We start from the raw sequence: 14332 nt of genomic DNA, 5'->3' as shown, positions 1-14332 counted from the left end.
GACAAATTGTACACAGTGCACTCGGCCAGTCCTAATTTATTTATTAGAGAGTGAAAATATGTATTTTGGGAACATGTGGTTTCAAAAATAATTTACCAAACATCTTATTTTTCATTTCTGTATTTATCAATGTATCAAATAAAGTATATGGTTGGCAGTCATTTTATTTGTAAATAATTCAGACTATAATGTCCAAAATATGAGCTAATTTTGAGTGGATTAATGAAACAGTTGTTCTGGATGAACTTCTGAGGCAGCTCCTTCTAAAAATTATATTGTTTTGTGGAAGATCTAAAAGTAAGTAAAATGCACTCTTTCCATCACACCTAGGAAGCCATTACAGAGCTCTCTAAAAATCATAAAACAAGATTTAAGGACTTGGTGCATCCAACAAACTTACCATCCAGTTTCTGTCCTGGTATTATGGTATTTTTGGTTTAGAGTGGTTTGTCTCTTGTTGTTTGTGCTGAGAGAGACTGCATTTGCTGATCTGATCAGTGATGGATTGTGTTTAGTGCATGAACTGAAGATAATACCTATGAATAAGAGGGTATCAGAATGACCTATGAATAAGAGGTGGCTTATTGAGTATGCTGTGTACCTCAGGTACTGGTTTATAGATGGTAATGAATGATATCTTCCTTTTGGGTTGATCAAAGAGAGAGCACTTCCCTTGAGCTCAGGCAGTTGTTGTTTTCAGCAATGTTGAATTGTTCCTATTCTCTGTAAAGAACTCCTATATGTGCCAGTCTTACTAACACTGAAATTCAAGTTACTTTTACCAGTGGAATAATATATTCACTACCAGTCTTTTCATACATTCCTGCTACAAATTTCTAACACTAAAGGTAAGCAGTGCATTTAGAAGTTTAAAACATTTAATAAAGCTGACTGTTTCCCATTTTGCTTGTTAATTTTTATTTATGTAGAAATAGTAGTAGATTACTAATACATCTTAATATAATATATTGATAATGTTATTAAAGAAAACACAAAAGAAAGCTAGTTGATCTCAGGAGTGCTGGATAGGGCATGTGATAGGGGCTTAAAATGCTGGTTAATGTTGCCAGATTTTATTTTGTAATAGTCTTTTCCTTACAAAAATCATATGAAAAATTATCTGAGCAGAACTTGAAAAGATGGTGTTGCTGAACTGGTCTTGCTTACATTATCCCTTCGCTTATCTCCAGGTTGTGTAAAGGAAGGTGAATAGCTCGTTAAGAGACAGCTTGGTAATGAGAACTTCTGGAGAGAACACTATTTTGGGAGTGTGATGTTTTCCAAAGAGCAAAGGAGAGGTGTATTCCCCCACTTGTAAGTCCAGGCTGCAATGTAAATGAAGGGAGTTTTCGGAAAACCATTTGGAACTCAATACGTGTCTTTCTTTTTCCAACTTTTATTTTAGATTCAACAAGTACATGTGTAAGTTTGTTACATGGGTAAATTGCATGTTGTGGGGTTTGATGTACAGATAATTTTCTCATCCAAATAATCAGCATAATAATTGATAGGTAGTTTTTGGATCCTCCCCCTCCCCCCACCCTCCAGCCTCATAGGCCCCAGTGTCTACTGTTCCCTTCTTTGTGTCCATGTGTACTCAGTGTTTAGCTCCCATTTTAAGTGAGAACATGCAGTATTTGGTTTTCTATTCCTGTGTTAATTCACTTAGGGTAATGGCCTCCAGTTCCATCCATGTTGCTGCAAAGGCCATCAACATATGCTTTGAGTGACAAAGAGACTGGAATCTTAATCAGCCCTAAAGAAAAACAAAATAGGACTCTAAAGGAGAAACTGGAAGGATATGCTTCATAACAGCACAGCAAAGAGAGAGGGCTCCATTGAGAATGTCTGTACATCCAATGTTTGGAAAATTTCTAAGTTGTGTCCTTCCCTTGGGCAGAATTGTTGGCAGAATTCATCTTCTTGCAATTGAAGGGCTGATGGCCCTAGCTTCTTGCTGACTGCCAGATGGAATTCATCCTCATTTCCTTGCAATATGGGCCTCCCAAGTTGGCTGCTCGCTGCTTCTAAGTTGTCTAGAGATAGAATCTCAAGGGTAAGTTTACCAGCACAACGAAGTTCTATATAATGTAGTGTAATCACGGAAGTGGCATCCCTCACCTATGCCATATTCCGTTGGCTAAAAACAAGTCATAGGTCCTTGTTTGTACCTTTTTATTGGTCTATTGGTCTATTGTGAGTGTTTGCTCACACTCAAGGGGAGGGGATTATTCACACAAAGGAGTAAATACCAGAAAGCAGGAATCACTGAGGTCACCTGTGGGTCTGTCCCCACACAACCCTTTGAGTTCAGCTCTGTAACTTATTTGGGCCAATGGAATGTGAGCAGAAGTATCTGAGGGCTAGTTCCAAGCCTAGTTGGTAAGAGAGATCTTGTGTTTTCATTGTCCTCACCTGTATGTCTGCCTTCAATCATCATGAGAAACTTACCTGAGTAGTCACTTGTCCAAAGAAAATGAGAGTCACCTTAAGTAAACTTGGACACAAACTACATCTTGAAACCGAGAACAGCCTATATCAGTGAACTTCCATCTAATCCACAGGTTCTTAAGAGTAATGAATAATTATTACTATTAGCTACTGGGTGTGAAGTGGTAAAATAATGTAGCATTATTTTAGCAATAGCTGATTGCTATAATACCTGAGTATAACTTAAATGGTTTGGAATCTGCCTATGATTTCATGCCAGAGGATGGAAGAAAGCTCAAAAGATGAATTGACAATATAGTGATGAAAAAACATAACATTGATTTTTGATTGACCTCCGTAAATATAGCTTATTCCATAATTAATTTCAATATTAAGTGGCCAAGCTAGGACTTGAAGCCATTTCTTATGATACTGATTATTGGCTATTTTTGCTAAATCATGCAATCACTTATATCTGAATAGCAAATAGCAAGTGTTTGATCAAAATAATGGCTATTTCATGATGATATACACAACTCTTTCTCTTTCTATAATTTTTTTTTTGTAAGGTTGATGACAAATCAGCATGGTGGAGAGAGAGAAAAGGCATGATGGGCTTTGGAGCTAGAAAGACCTTGACTGAAACCTTAGGTTATCTTCTTTGATTTTCTATTCTGTAGTAAGAAGAAAATGGCACTCACCTTGCATGTCATTGTGAGAATTAAGTGAAATAATACAAGTTTGCATCACAGCCAGTGATGCATAAGGGGAGCTCAGCATTTGCTGGTTTCTTTTTCCTGCCTCTCTTTTCCTTTGAATCTATTTCTGCTTCCTAATCAGTCAGTCCCAAAGAATTCTAAAAGGTTACACTTGTTAGGAAGAGGTCTTAAGTCAATGTTACCAGGTTAACAAAAAAGAAAGAAAGGAAAAGTAAATCCATAATAAGTGGGAGAGAAAATCTCTTAATTCATTTGCTCTCATTGCATTTTGGAGAAGCAGGTTCCACTTGCTTTGGACAACATAGTTCCCATCTTCCTCCCTTTTAACAAAGCTATAGAGAAGTTCCAAAATATCAAACAGTGAAATGTTTACCTGAGAGCTTAGGTGAAGGCTGAGAAAATAAACACTGTAAATGTCTTTGGTGTTAGGGTGGAAGGCGCTGGGTCTCCCTCTTTCGACTTGTGGAGTCCCTGCCAACACCTTGCAGCTCTGGTATCTTAACAGGCCTGAGCTTAAACGCTGAGTGGAAGGGGAAAGTGTGGGGTGTTTGTACAGCTGAAAACAAGATGAAAAACCCCAGGCCCCCTCTCACACCCCATTAGACCCTGAAGTCCACGGAGTGTTGCACTCAACACATAAACACTCTGCTTGGGGAAGCCGTGGTCGGGGTGTGAGAGGGAGGGACACCGTCTCAGAGAGGAACAATGGCATCTCTGTGAGGAGCCAGGAATCCCTGCTCCTGCAGCTTCTTGGCCTGGGATACATTAATCATTACTTCCACCTTAGGCATTTCAGTAAAGCTCAAGGCCTTTGGGGATTGATAATGGGACAACAGGTAAGGAGATACCCTATCAAAAAATAAACACTTTGGGCCAAGGATTCAACATCAGTGTTTCTTTCTCCAGGGTGTCAGAGGGAGAGAAAGATGGAATTTGGAGTAAACAGTACAGAGTCCTATCACAGCTGGTTGTGGCATTGTGGGCAATTGATGAACTTCTCTGGCCTTTCTACACCCTATGCCTTTGCCCACATTGCTCTGTCTGCCTGGAATATTCTCCAATCATACACACTTTCGGTGGGGCATAGAGTCTTAACTGCCTTTTTAGATTAAAGTTGGTTTTTACTCTCTTATTTAAGGACAGCCATCATTGAATTTAGAGAAGCCTTTTCATCTCCTGGTCTATGCTGAGTTATTCAATCCCTCCCCTGTGCTCCCACAGCATGCCATGATCAGGCTGTTACTAAAGTATTACGTTGGTGCAAAAGTAATTGCAGCTTTTGCCATTACTTTTATGGCAGAGACCGCAATTACTTTTGCACCAACCTAAATACTTTTCATGGTGTATTGGAATTTGTATGTCTGCATCTTCCCTCAGTCTCTCATTAGACAACCATATATTTCAGTTTGCTGAGGTTATATAGGCTGTGAGTCATGGACCCTCTTATTTCCTGCCTTAATCCGTGCAATAGTAACTATACATATGCATCCATTGTGTGTGCTGCTGTTGTAGGTCTTTCCAAAAAAGATGTTGAAATCCTAACACCTAGCATCTAAGAATGCAATTTTACTTGGAAATGAAGTCTTTGCAGAGGTAACCAACATGAGATGAGGTGAAATTGAATTAGAATAGGCCCTTAATTCAATGACTGCTGTCCTTAAAGAAGAGGGAGATTTGGAGACACAGAAGTGTACATAGCGGGAAGGCAGGCCTGTGAAGATGGAGGTAGGCATTGTAGAGATGCAGCTACAAGTCAAGGAAGGTCGAGGATTTCCAGCAACAACCAGAAGCCAGAGGAGGCAAGGAAGAATTCTCTGAAGACTTCAGAAGCAGAGTGGCCCTGCCTACTCCTTGATCCAGACACCCAGTCTCTAGAACTATGAGAGAATAATTTTCTGTTGTTTTAAGCAATCCAACTTATGGCAACCACGGGAAACTAATACAAATATGAAGCCCTCTCCATTCCTTTGTTTCAACTCAACTTTTCATTCTTCTAATATTTCCTGGGATGTAAAACCAGAACCTGGCTTAACATTTCCCTTGGAATTGGAAAAATGGCTTCTTCTCTATAGCCAATGTAAGTGCTTGAGTCTCCCATAACACAGCAGCAGCAATGCCCTTCTGGGACTCTTAAGTCCCTGTGTAGGTTAAGAAACACCCTTCTCCTTTCCTTCACAGATAAATTTAATTTTTTGCTCCACCTAATTCTAGGCATATTTCACCTTAAACTTTTCATGGGTTCTATTCCTTTTATCCACCTTTATTCATTCAGATGGTAGAGTTCTGAGCTCAGTTCTCTTCACTTTTTACTCTGCAAACCTTTCTTAAGCAATGTCATCTTATTCAATGTCTTCAATGACCATCTATTTGGTAATGAACCACCAATTCAGGCTTCTAACCACAATCCTTAACTGTACTAAACTGTAGACTAACTAGTCAAATAGTAAGTGCATATTTCTCTATATAACTCAAGGTCAATATGTCCATACTTTACTGTCTTTTGTTCCTTACTGTTTTCTTCTTAACATCTCAATATGGAACAATGGCAACATCATCCACTCAGTAATCTATGAAATAAATGTGGGAGTTACTCTGAATGATTCCTTTTATCATCTTTCACATGCGGTCAGTGATGGTGATCCAACAACTCCACTTCTTTAAAATATCTAACATCTGTATTCTTCCTATCTCCTTGCTCTGCCTTAAGTTACGCCTTCATCATCTCTCTTGAATGACAGCAACAGCTTCTTAACTGGCCCTATTGCCACTAACCTCTATCTCACAAGTCCACTTTTCCTGATACTACTGGAGTGAACTTGGTAAAACGAACATCAGGTTGTGGCATCTTCCTGTGTAATACACATTAGAATCTCCTTTTGACCAGTTACAGATTAACCACTATAATTTGTTCTTCACCTCTTCAACCTCCCTTCTCCTCCACCTTTTTCATATCCTACTTTGCGTTGCATGCTATGATTCAGACATATCCTAGGACTTTTGGTTTCTGAGTAATAGGTTTTCCATCTCTTTATGGCTTTGTGTGTTCTGTTCTCTTGGTCAAGAATGCCCTGCGTCTGTTAGCTATCTAGCGAAAAGCTCTCATCGCTGAAGCCGGAGCGAGCATCATTCCTTTCCCTGTTCACCCTATCCCCATGTAGGATTATCTCATTCTTTGTATCCTCAAGACAGTCCATAGCTGCTTTGATCATAGAACTAGTACTGCATTTTTTTTCTGTTTGCATGCTCATTTTTTTCCACTAGACTGTGAAGATGTTTAGGATTGGGCTATAGCTTTCTCATCTGTATATTCTCATTGCTCATCACAATATGAGGCAATAATCAACAGAAAATGAGTTAAAAAACAAGTGAATGAATATATAAATTAGAGTATGAGTGAATTAATCTACTAAGTGGAGCTAGAAACTTTTATTCCATGTTCTTTTCAGAGTTTATTTGTTGATAAAATGAGATGATGGATATCAAAAAACACCTTGTAAACTCTATTTAAAACTACAGACTGCTAAGAAAGAAATAATTTTATATCTAGTCTTGAAAGAAAGAGAGAAGACGACCATCACATTGCCTTTCTTACCCTAGAATTTTCACTTCAGAATGTTCTTTGGGAGAATCTTTAGTGGGGCACAAATCGAACAAAAAATTCGTCTCTTCTCTTTGATGTCTGACAGTCTGGGGAAAAATTATGGACTAGATTGGGGGACAGGAGATCTGAGATCTTGTGGGACCTTGAGCAGTTTGCTTTCATTTTCTGGGCCTCAGTTAAAAGATAAGTTTTAAGATTCATTGAAATAAAGTATATATTATATATACACATATATTATATATAATATACATATATATTTGGTATATATACATAATATATTTACGTATATATAATATATATTATATACGTATATATAATATATAATATACGTATATATAATATATATAATATATATTATATATGTATATATAATATATATTATATACATATCTTTAATATATATTATATATGTATATATAATATATATTATATACGTATCTTTAATATATATTATATACATATATAATACATAATATATACGTATATAATATATATTATATACGTACATATAATATATATAATATATACATATATATAATATGTATATGTATTATATATATATATGAAGAAACTGAAGCTTTGAGAAATTAAATAAGTTGTTCAAGGCCACAGCATTTAAGGAGCCAGGATTGGAAGAGGCTGCCTGGATTTTGTGTCCATGCTCTTGTCTACATGCCCATGCCACCTTTCATGGAGTTTGTATTGATTGTAAAAGAAACGCTAGGAGAAACACTGAGATAATACTCTAATTTTTGAAATAAAATTAAATTATGTAGTTTTAAGTCAGGTTATTTTCATGAAAATGGATTTTTTTGTTCTTCTAGGTCTCCATCTTAGCCTAGGTTCCTCCAAAAAGAACCCAAGGCAAGAAGAATGTGGTGTTGGGGGTTTATTTTGGGAAGAGACCCCAGAGAGGGAGTGTGTGACTGCATATGCGAAAGGGAAAGAAAAGCCAATTTAAAGGTATGTTTTCAGATTGATCACACAATCTGATGGGCGGTGGGTGCTGAGACTCAATCCCACTGGAGACCCCCTGATTAGACTCATGCCTAAACCCCTTTGATTATGAATTTCCCTAAGGGTAGGAACTTTTTTCTCCAGCACTTCCAGGGTAGAGCATGCTTCAGAATGCTTGAGTGCATTTCTGGGGGTTCTCAAGCTACAGAGGCTTAGAAGTCCTGGGGGCAAGACTTACACAGTGTGGCAGAAGCAAGGCATAATCAGGTCACACCTGTCTGCAACTGATTGCTGAAACAACGTCTAGAGTAAAAGGGTAGGTAGAAAAAGATGTGACACAGAGCACAAGAGATACGCGTTGTTTTCCCTCTCAACATGTATTAACAATGGAGCCAGGGAGGACGCTACAGAGGATGCCCCATCTGCCTGTGAGGTGATGGGTCACTCCATGGAAGAGTGCGTAGAAGAAACAAGAAGAAAACTTGACCCCGAGGGATGCGATTAGACCCGTGACTACTCACTTCTCATCCCCAGGCTCAGAGAGTGTAAACTGTGGCAGATACATTGAGTATAGCAAGGAGGTCCAGAGGCTCTTACTTCAGAATCTCCATATGGCCCAACACAAAGTGCATAATTTAAATTATAATTTATAAATGTGTCTTTCCCTGAAATAGTGCAATATAGTGGCCCACCTTGCTTTTCCATTCCTTCTGGGATTCAAGGATAAAACTTCCTCAAGGCTGAGAGCTCACAAGCTGGACACATTCCCACATAGGCTGACAACACGGGCAGGCCAAAGAGAATCTAAGCTGGCTGCAGTTGCCAGGAGGATGTTTGGTATGTGGAGAAATGCTTGGCCTGTTGCAGAGCTGCTCTGTCAGAAAGAATTGACTCCATGACAAAGGACATGGTTAGAAGCTCAGGCTCTGGAGTCATATCCAGTGGCTTCTAGATGGAGCTTGGTCTACCAGGGCTATCTTGGCTGGGTCTCCAAAAAAGCATCGCTAAAAAAATAATAGGTCCCTAAATTTACTGGTTACAGACTGCAGCATAAGAGGCTGCAGGATTAGGTGACTGAGAAGGTTAGGGACAGTTTCACAGAAATCAGGCCACCATTGTGTACCAAAAAACCAACAGAGTCCAGGGGTATACCTCACCTCCCACCCCATATACGCAGTTGATTATGTCATGTAGGCTTCCTCCCTCATGGACCCTTCAGGGAAAAAACATGTGGAGAAGAGGAAAATACCTGAGAGATGGAGCACTTCTATTCTTTTTTTTAATTATTTTGTTTTAAATTCTGGGGTACATGTACAGGATATGCAGGTTTGTTACATAGGTAAACGTGTGCCATGGTGGTTTGCTGCACCCATCAACCCATCACCCAGGTATTAAGCCCAACCTGCATTAGGTATTTTTCCTAATACTCTCCCTCCCCCGACTCCACCCACCAAGAGGCCCCAGTGTGTGCTGTTCCCCACCATATGTCCATGTGTTCTCATTGTTCAGCTCCCGCTTATAAGTGAGAACATGCAGTGTCTGGTTTTTTTGCTCCTGCATTAGTTTGCTGAGGATAATGGCTTCCAGACCCGTCCATGTCTCTGCAAAGGACATGATCTCATCCCTTTTTATGGCTGCATAGTATTCCATGGTGTATATGTGCCACATTTTCTTTACCCAGTCTATCTAGCATTTATGGGTATTTGGGTTGATTCCATGTCTTTGCTATTGTGAATAGGGAGCACTTTTATTCTAATCAAACTGGAATGACTCAGAAAGATTGCTTAAGTGATTGGATGATATTAAGCTAACACTGAAAAAGACTTAACCGTTAATTTAGTTCAAAAATTGCACATGGAGGGTTAGGAGGAAGACTCAATTACTCATAGTATTGAACAGCCAAGTGAAAAATCTTGAGCGAGCCTAGAAGGCCTAGGTGGTCCAGCTCCTGCCCCATCTCCAGCCTCTCGCCATCATCCCCCGTGTCTCTGCCATCATCCTGCTGTGCTCTTCCCTCAGTGGTTTGAACAGATGTCATCTACCATGAGAGGCTCCTGTGAATATCTCATCTTCCTCCTGAGCCCCTTCTCAAATATGACCTAGTAATCATCAAGCTTCATCTTTATTCCTTCTCCCTCTCTCCCTTCTCTGACTCTATAAATAGTTCTTGAGTTCCTGTGTGCTTGGCACAGTTCCCAGTTTGGGGGACACAATGGTAAGCAAAAATAGACAAAGTGATGTCCTTATGGATCTTAGAGCATATTTGTGTAATTACACACATACTGTCTGCTTATTCTCCTAGACTGAAATTCTATGAGAACAGGAAAGAGGGGCAATATCTGTTTATTTTTTTCACCAAAGAATTAACATGCTAATTGCTCTAAGATCCTTTTGAGCCATATTTTTGCTACCTCCTGTGTCTCTTTCAACATGCCTTCCTGTTGAGACTTTTAAAAAAAATTATTTTTCTGGTAAGCTGCTGTACGGCTCATGTCTCTCAGAAGTCCTCTCAGGTACCTCTGGCCATGCTGTTGCATCAGAAAGTGTGGGCCCAAATTCCTCTACCCTCCTCTGCAATTTCAATTTGGGGAAATTTTGACTAACTTCTGCATTGCCAAGTGAGCTCTGCAGGAGACTGGAATTGTGTGAGGAAGAAGAGCCAGTGTGGCTGGAGAAGCTGAAAACAGGATTTTCTGGAAAGAGCATAGAACACTTGGAGAAAATGGTGAGGAGATAAAGAGAAAGAATTCAGAAAAAAATTTCCATATAAAATCTGGTTTTATGGGTAAAATGGTAGTTCCTTTTTTAGCTCTTTGAAGAATCACCATACCGCTTTCCACAATGGTTCAAGTAATTTACAATTCTACCAACAGTGTACAAGTGTTCTCTTTTCTTTGCAACATGAGGAATATAAATCATTCTATCATAAAGACACATGCATGCAAATGTTCATTGCAGCACTGTTCACAATAGCAAAGACATGTAATCAACCTAAATGTCCATCAATAACAGATTGAATACAGAAAATGTGATGCATGTACACCTTGGAATACTACGCAGCCATAAAAAAGAATGAGGTTATGTCCTTCACAGGGACATGGGTGGAATTGGAGGCCATCATCCTTAGCAAATTAACACAGGAACAGAAAACTAAATAACACATGTTCTCACTTGTAAATAGGAGCCAAATGATGAGAAGTCATGAACACAAAGAAAAGAACAACAGACACTGGAGTCTACTTTAGGGTGGAAGGTGTGAGAAGGGAGAGGAGCAGGAAAAATAATTATTGGGTACCAGGCTTAATATCTGAATGATGAAATAATCTGTATAACAAAACCTTGTGACACAAGTTTACCTATACATTAATAACAAACCTTCACATGTACACCTGAACCTAAAATAAAAGTTTAAAAGTGTTGAAAAAAATCTGATTTCTATTAACAGGTAAAATGCTTGTGTCCTTCCAAAATTCATATGTTGAAGTCCTAAGCCCCAATGTGATAGTATTTGGAGGCAAAATGTGATAGTTAATTTTATGCATCAACTTGACTGGGCTAAGGAATAGCCCAATAGCTACTAAAGAATTACTTCTGGGTGTTTCTGGAAAAAATTAGCATTTGAATCTGGGGACTGAATAAAAAAGATCACCCTTACCAAAGTAAGTGGGCGTGATCCAACCTGTTGAAGTCTGAATAGAATAAAAAGATGAACAAAGGGCAAATTTGCATCTGTTTGAGCTGAGACATCATCTCCCGCCATCAGATACCAGCTCTCCTGATTCTCAGGCCTTTGGGCTCACACTGAATAATATTGTTGGCTTTTCTGGTTCTTCATCTTGAAGAGGTCAGATGTGGGACTCTTTGACCTCCATAATAATTTGAGCCACTTCCTATAATATTACAACATGTATGCATGTATGTATGTATGTCTCCATCTATCTATCTATTTACTATTTATTCTGTTTTTCTGGAGAACACTGACTGATATATGGGACCTATAGGAGGTAATGAGATTCAGATTAGGTCGTGAGGGTGGGACCCCCATGATGGAGTTAGTACCCTTATAAGAATAATAAGAAGGAAGAGATCTCTCTCCAGCTTTACACACAAACACTGAGGAAAGACCATGCGACCACACATCAAGAAGGTGGCTGGCTGCAATCCAGGAAGCACCCTCATCAAACGCTGAGTTTGCTGGCACCTCTAAGCTCCAGGACTGTGAGAAATAAATGTCTGTTGTGTAAGTCACCCAGTCTATGATACATTGTTATGGAAGCCTAGTCGGCTAAACCATGCAGCCTCCATTTCCATCCCAATCTCCTCATGAAAACTTCAATAAAGCCTCCTGTTGAGACAAACTTCAAGATGGGTGCAGGGCAAGAGAAAGAGCCTCCCAACAGGTTCACCTAGGAAATTCCTAGCTGTCCATAGTATAGTCACTCCCTCACCATTGCATCCAACCCCACCCCATCAAGATTGAGTCTGTAATGGGAATGAGACTGGCTTATACATATATTTATTTACTGTACTCGGCATTTTATCAGTTTATGTCTTTAAAAGAGGACTCAAATCAGAAAAGCTTCCAAAGGAATAAAGATCTATTGGCTTCTCAATGTCTTGTTTTCCATATTGTTTACAAATACTTCCATATGAGGCAGCAAAGCAGACAACTAAATTATTTATGTATATCAACTCCCTACATTTTTTAGCCTTCTTTGCTCATAAGAATGGCCATTGAGACCTAAGGGGAAATTATTAGGTAGAGCCTCTGGTAAGTTTTAAATAAAGAGACCTGATTTATTTAGCTGGGAGGTAAGCTCTGCTCAGTAGGAATGCTCTCCTTCCTGCTATCTGTAGTGCAGAGATAATAGGTGCAATTGCAAAAATCATTTTTTTGACCCTGAAGCAATACTGAGGATGAAAGTCACCTGTTAAAATTAGTGGGGCAGATAGAAGTTGCCTGGGTCTCTGAGATATCTTTGACTTGCCATCATACTAGCCTGATCTGCCTGTTTCTGGACTCATTTTACCTAAGAGAAAAACTGAACTCTCTTTTTTTTTTTTTTTTTTCCTGAGAAGGAGTCTCACTCTTGTTGTCCAGGCTGGAGTGCAATGGCACGATCTCAGCTCACTGCAAACTCCGCATCCCAGGTTCAAGCTCTTCCCCTGCCTCAGCCTCCCAAATAGCTGGGATTTCAGTTGTGCGCCACCACACCTGGATAATTTTGTATTTTTAGCAGAGATGGGGTTTCACCATGTTGGTCATTGCTGGTCTTGAACCCCTGACCTCAAGTGATCCACATGCCTTGACCTCTCAAAGGGCTGGGATCACAGGTGTGAGCCACCACACCCAGCCTGAGTGTTGAGTACACTGTTATATGCAGCCAAATTGAATCCTCACTGATACGTCTCTGCTCTTAGTAGTCAATCCATCCTTGCCTCTCCAAACAATGAGAGCTGACTTCTCTTTTTTAGAGGGTTTGTTTAAAACAAAAGAAGCAAGACCAATCATCTTCACTGAAATTAGTAGCAATGTATTATCTAATACTAGATGAGTACAAAGTTACAAAAGAGATATTACCCACACAAAGTGAAAAATATGTCATCTACTATGTGCAAGACGTGCCCATATTCTCTCCAGCATGACATCTTTTCTGTTATAGATGCCTAGTTTTCCCAAGTCTAGCATGTGGCTTGTGAAGGAAACTAGAGGGAAATTAGGATTAGTTCTCAGGTGGGGAAGTAGCAGTGACCTATGGTCAGAAAACTTATTTTCTTTCTTTTTTTTTTCAGTTTCTGTAGGACCAAACAACTAAAAAGCTAAAAATGACCTTTAGATATAGCTCTTTAATGGCAAGCATGCAATTATTATTTGTCAATTAAAAATAAAATTAAAGGCCGGGAGCGGTGGCTTATGCCTATAATCCCAGCACTTTGGGAGGCTGAGGCAGGTGAATCACAAGGTCAGGAGTTCAAGACCAGCCTGGCCAACATAGTGAAACCCTGTCTCTATTAAAAATGCAAAAATTAGCCAGGCATGGTGGTGGGTACCTGTAATCCCAGCTACTCAGGAGGCTGAGGTGGGGGAATCGCTTGAACCTGGGAGGTGGGGCTTGCAGGGAGCTGAGATCCCACCATTGCACTCCAGCCCGGGTGACAGTGCAAGACTCTGTCTCAAAATAATAATAATAATAATAATAATAATATAAAAATTAAATTTAATTAAAAAAATCCAAGGTTCTCTCCTTTGATTTTTCACTCCTTTAAAAAATTAATACAATAATAACAGTAAAAGGAGTGAGCTGTTATTTTTGGTTCAAATGAAGTGGTAGAAAATTCTGGAATCACTGCCTTGTTGCCAAACTATTTGACATCAAAAAATGGCAGTCACTAAAATTGCATTTATATTCCAAGGACAGAGCAATCAAGAGGGACACTATGCTGCCAAGATCTGTGTGGGCTGAAAATCAAACTATTTGTAGTTGTGAAGCCTTGGGGGACCCAGTTTTCAAAATGGCAAATAAGAAGCTGGGTTAACATCAAGAGTGCTGACCATTAGAAAAATCTTCATGGCATATGCAAACATAAAGTGGATTTGGATGCAGAATTAGGTTTTTAAATTGGG

General features: G+C 39.3%; 1 long non-coding RNA gene across 1 annotated transcript; it reads left to right on the top strand.

The window, feature by feature from the left end:
* Positions 1-1007: 1007 nt before the first annotated feature.
* LOC129058916 (uncharacterized) lies at positions 1008-12720 on the top strand. The gene is made up of 4 exons (XR_008524356.2): positions 1008-1314; positions 1901-2056; positions 7575-7713; positions 7852-12720. It is a non-coding gene; the product is annotated as an uncharacterized LOC129058916 (long non-coding RNA).
* Positions 12721-14332: the final 1612 nt, after the last annotated feature.

Source organism: Pongo abelii, chromosome 3, assembly GCF_028885655.2.
Source record: "Pongo abelii isolate AG06213 chromosome 3, NHGRI_mPonAbe1-v2.0_pri, whole genome shotgun sequence".
NCBI classification, from domain to species: domain Eukaryota; kingdom Metazoa; phylum Chordata; class Mammalia; order Primates; family Hominidae; genus Pongo; species Pongo abelii.
Note: the sequence above shows the minus strand (reverse complement) of the source record. Positions and strands in the feature narration are given on the sequence as shown.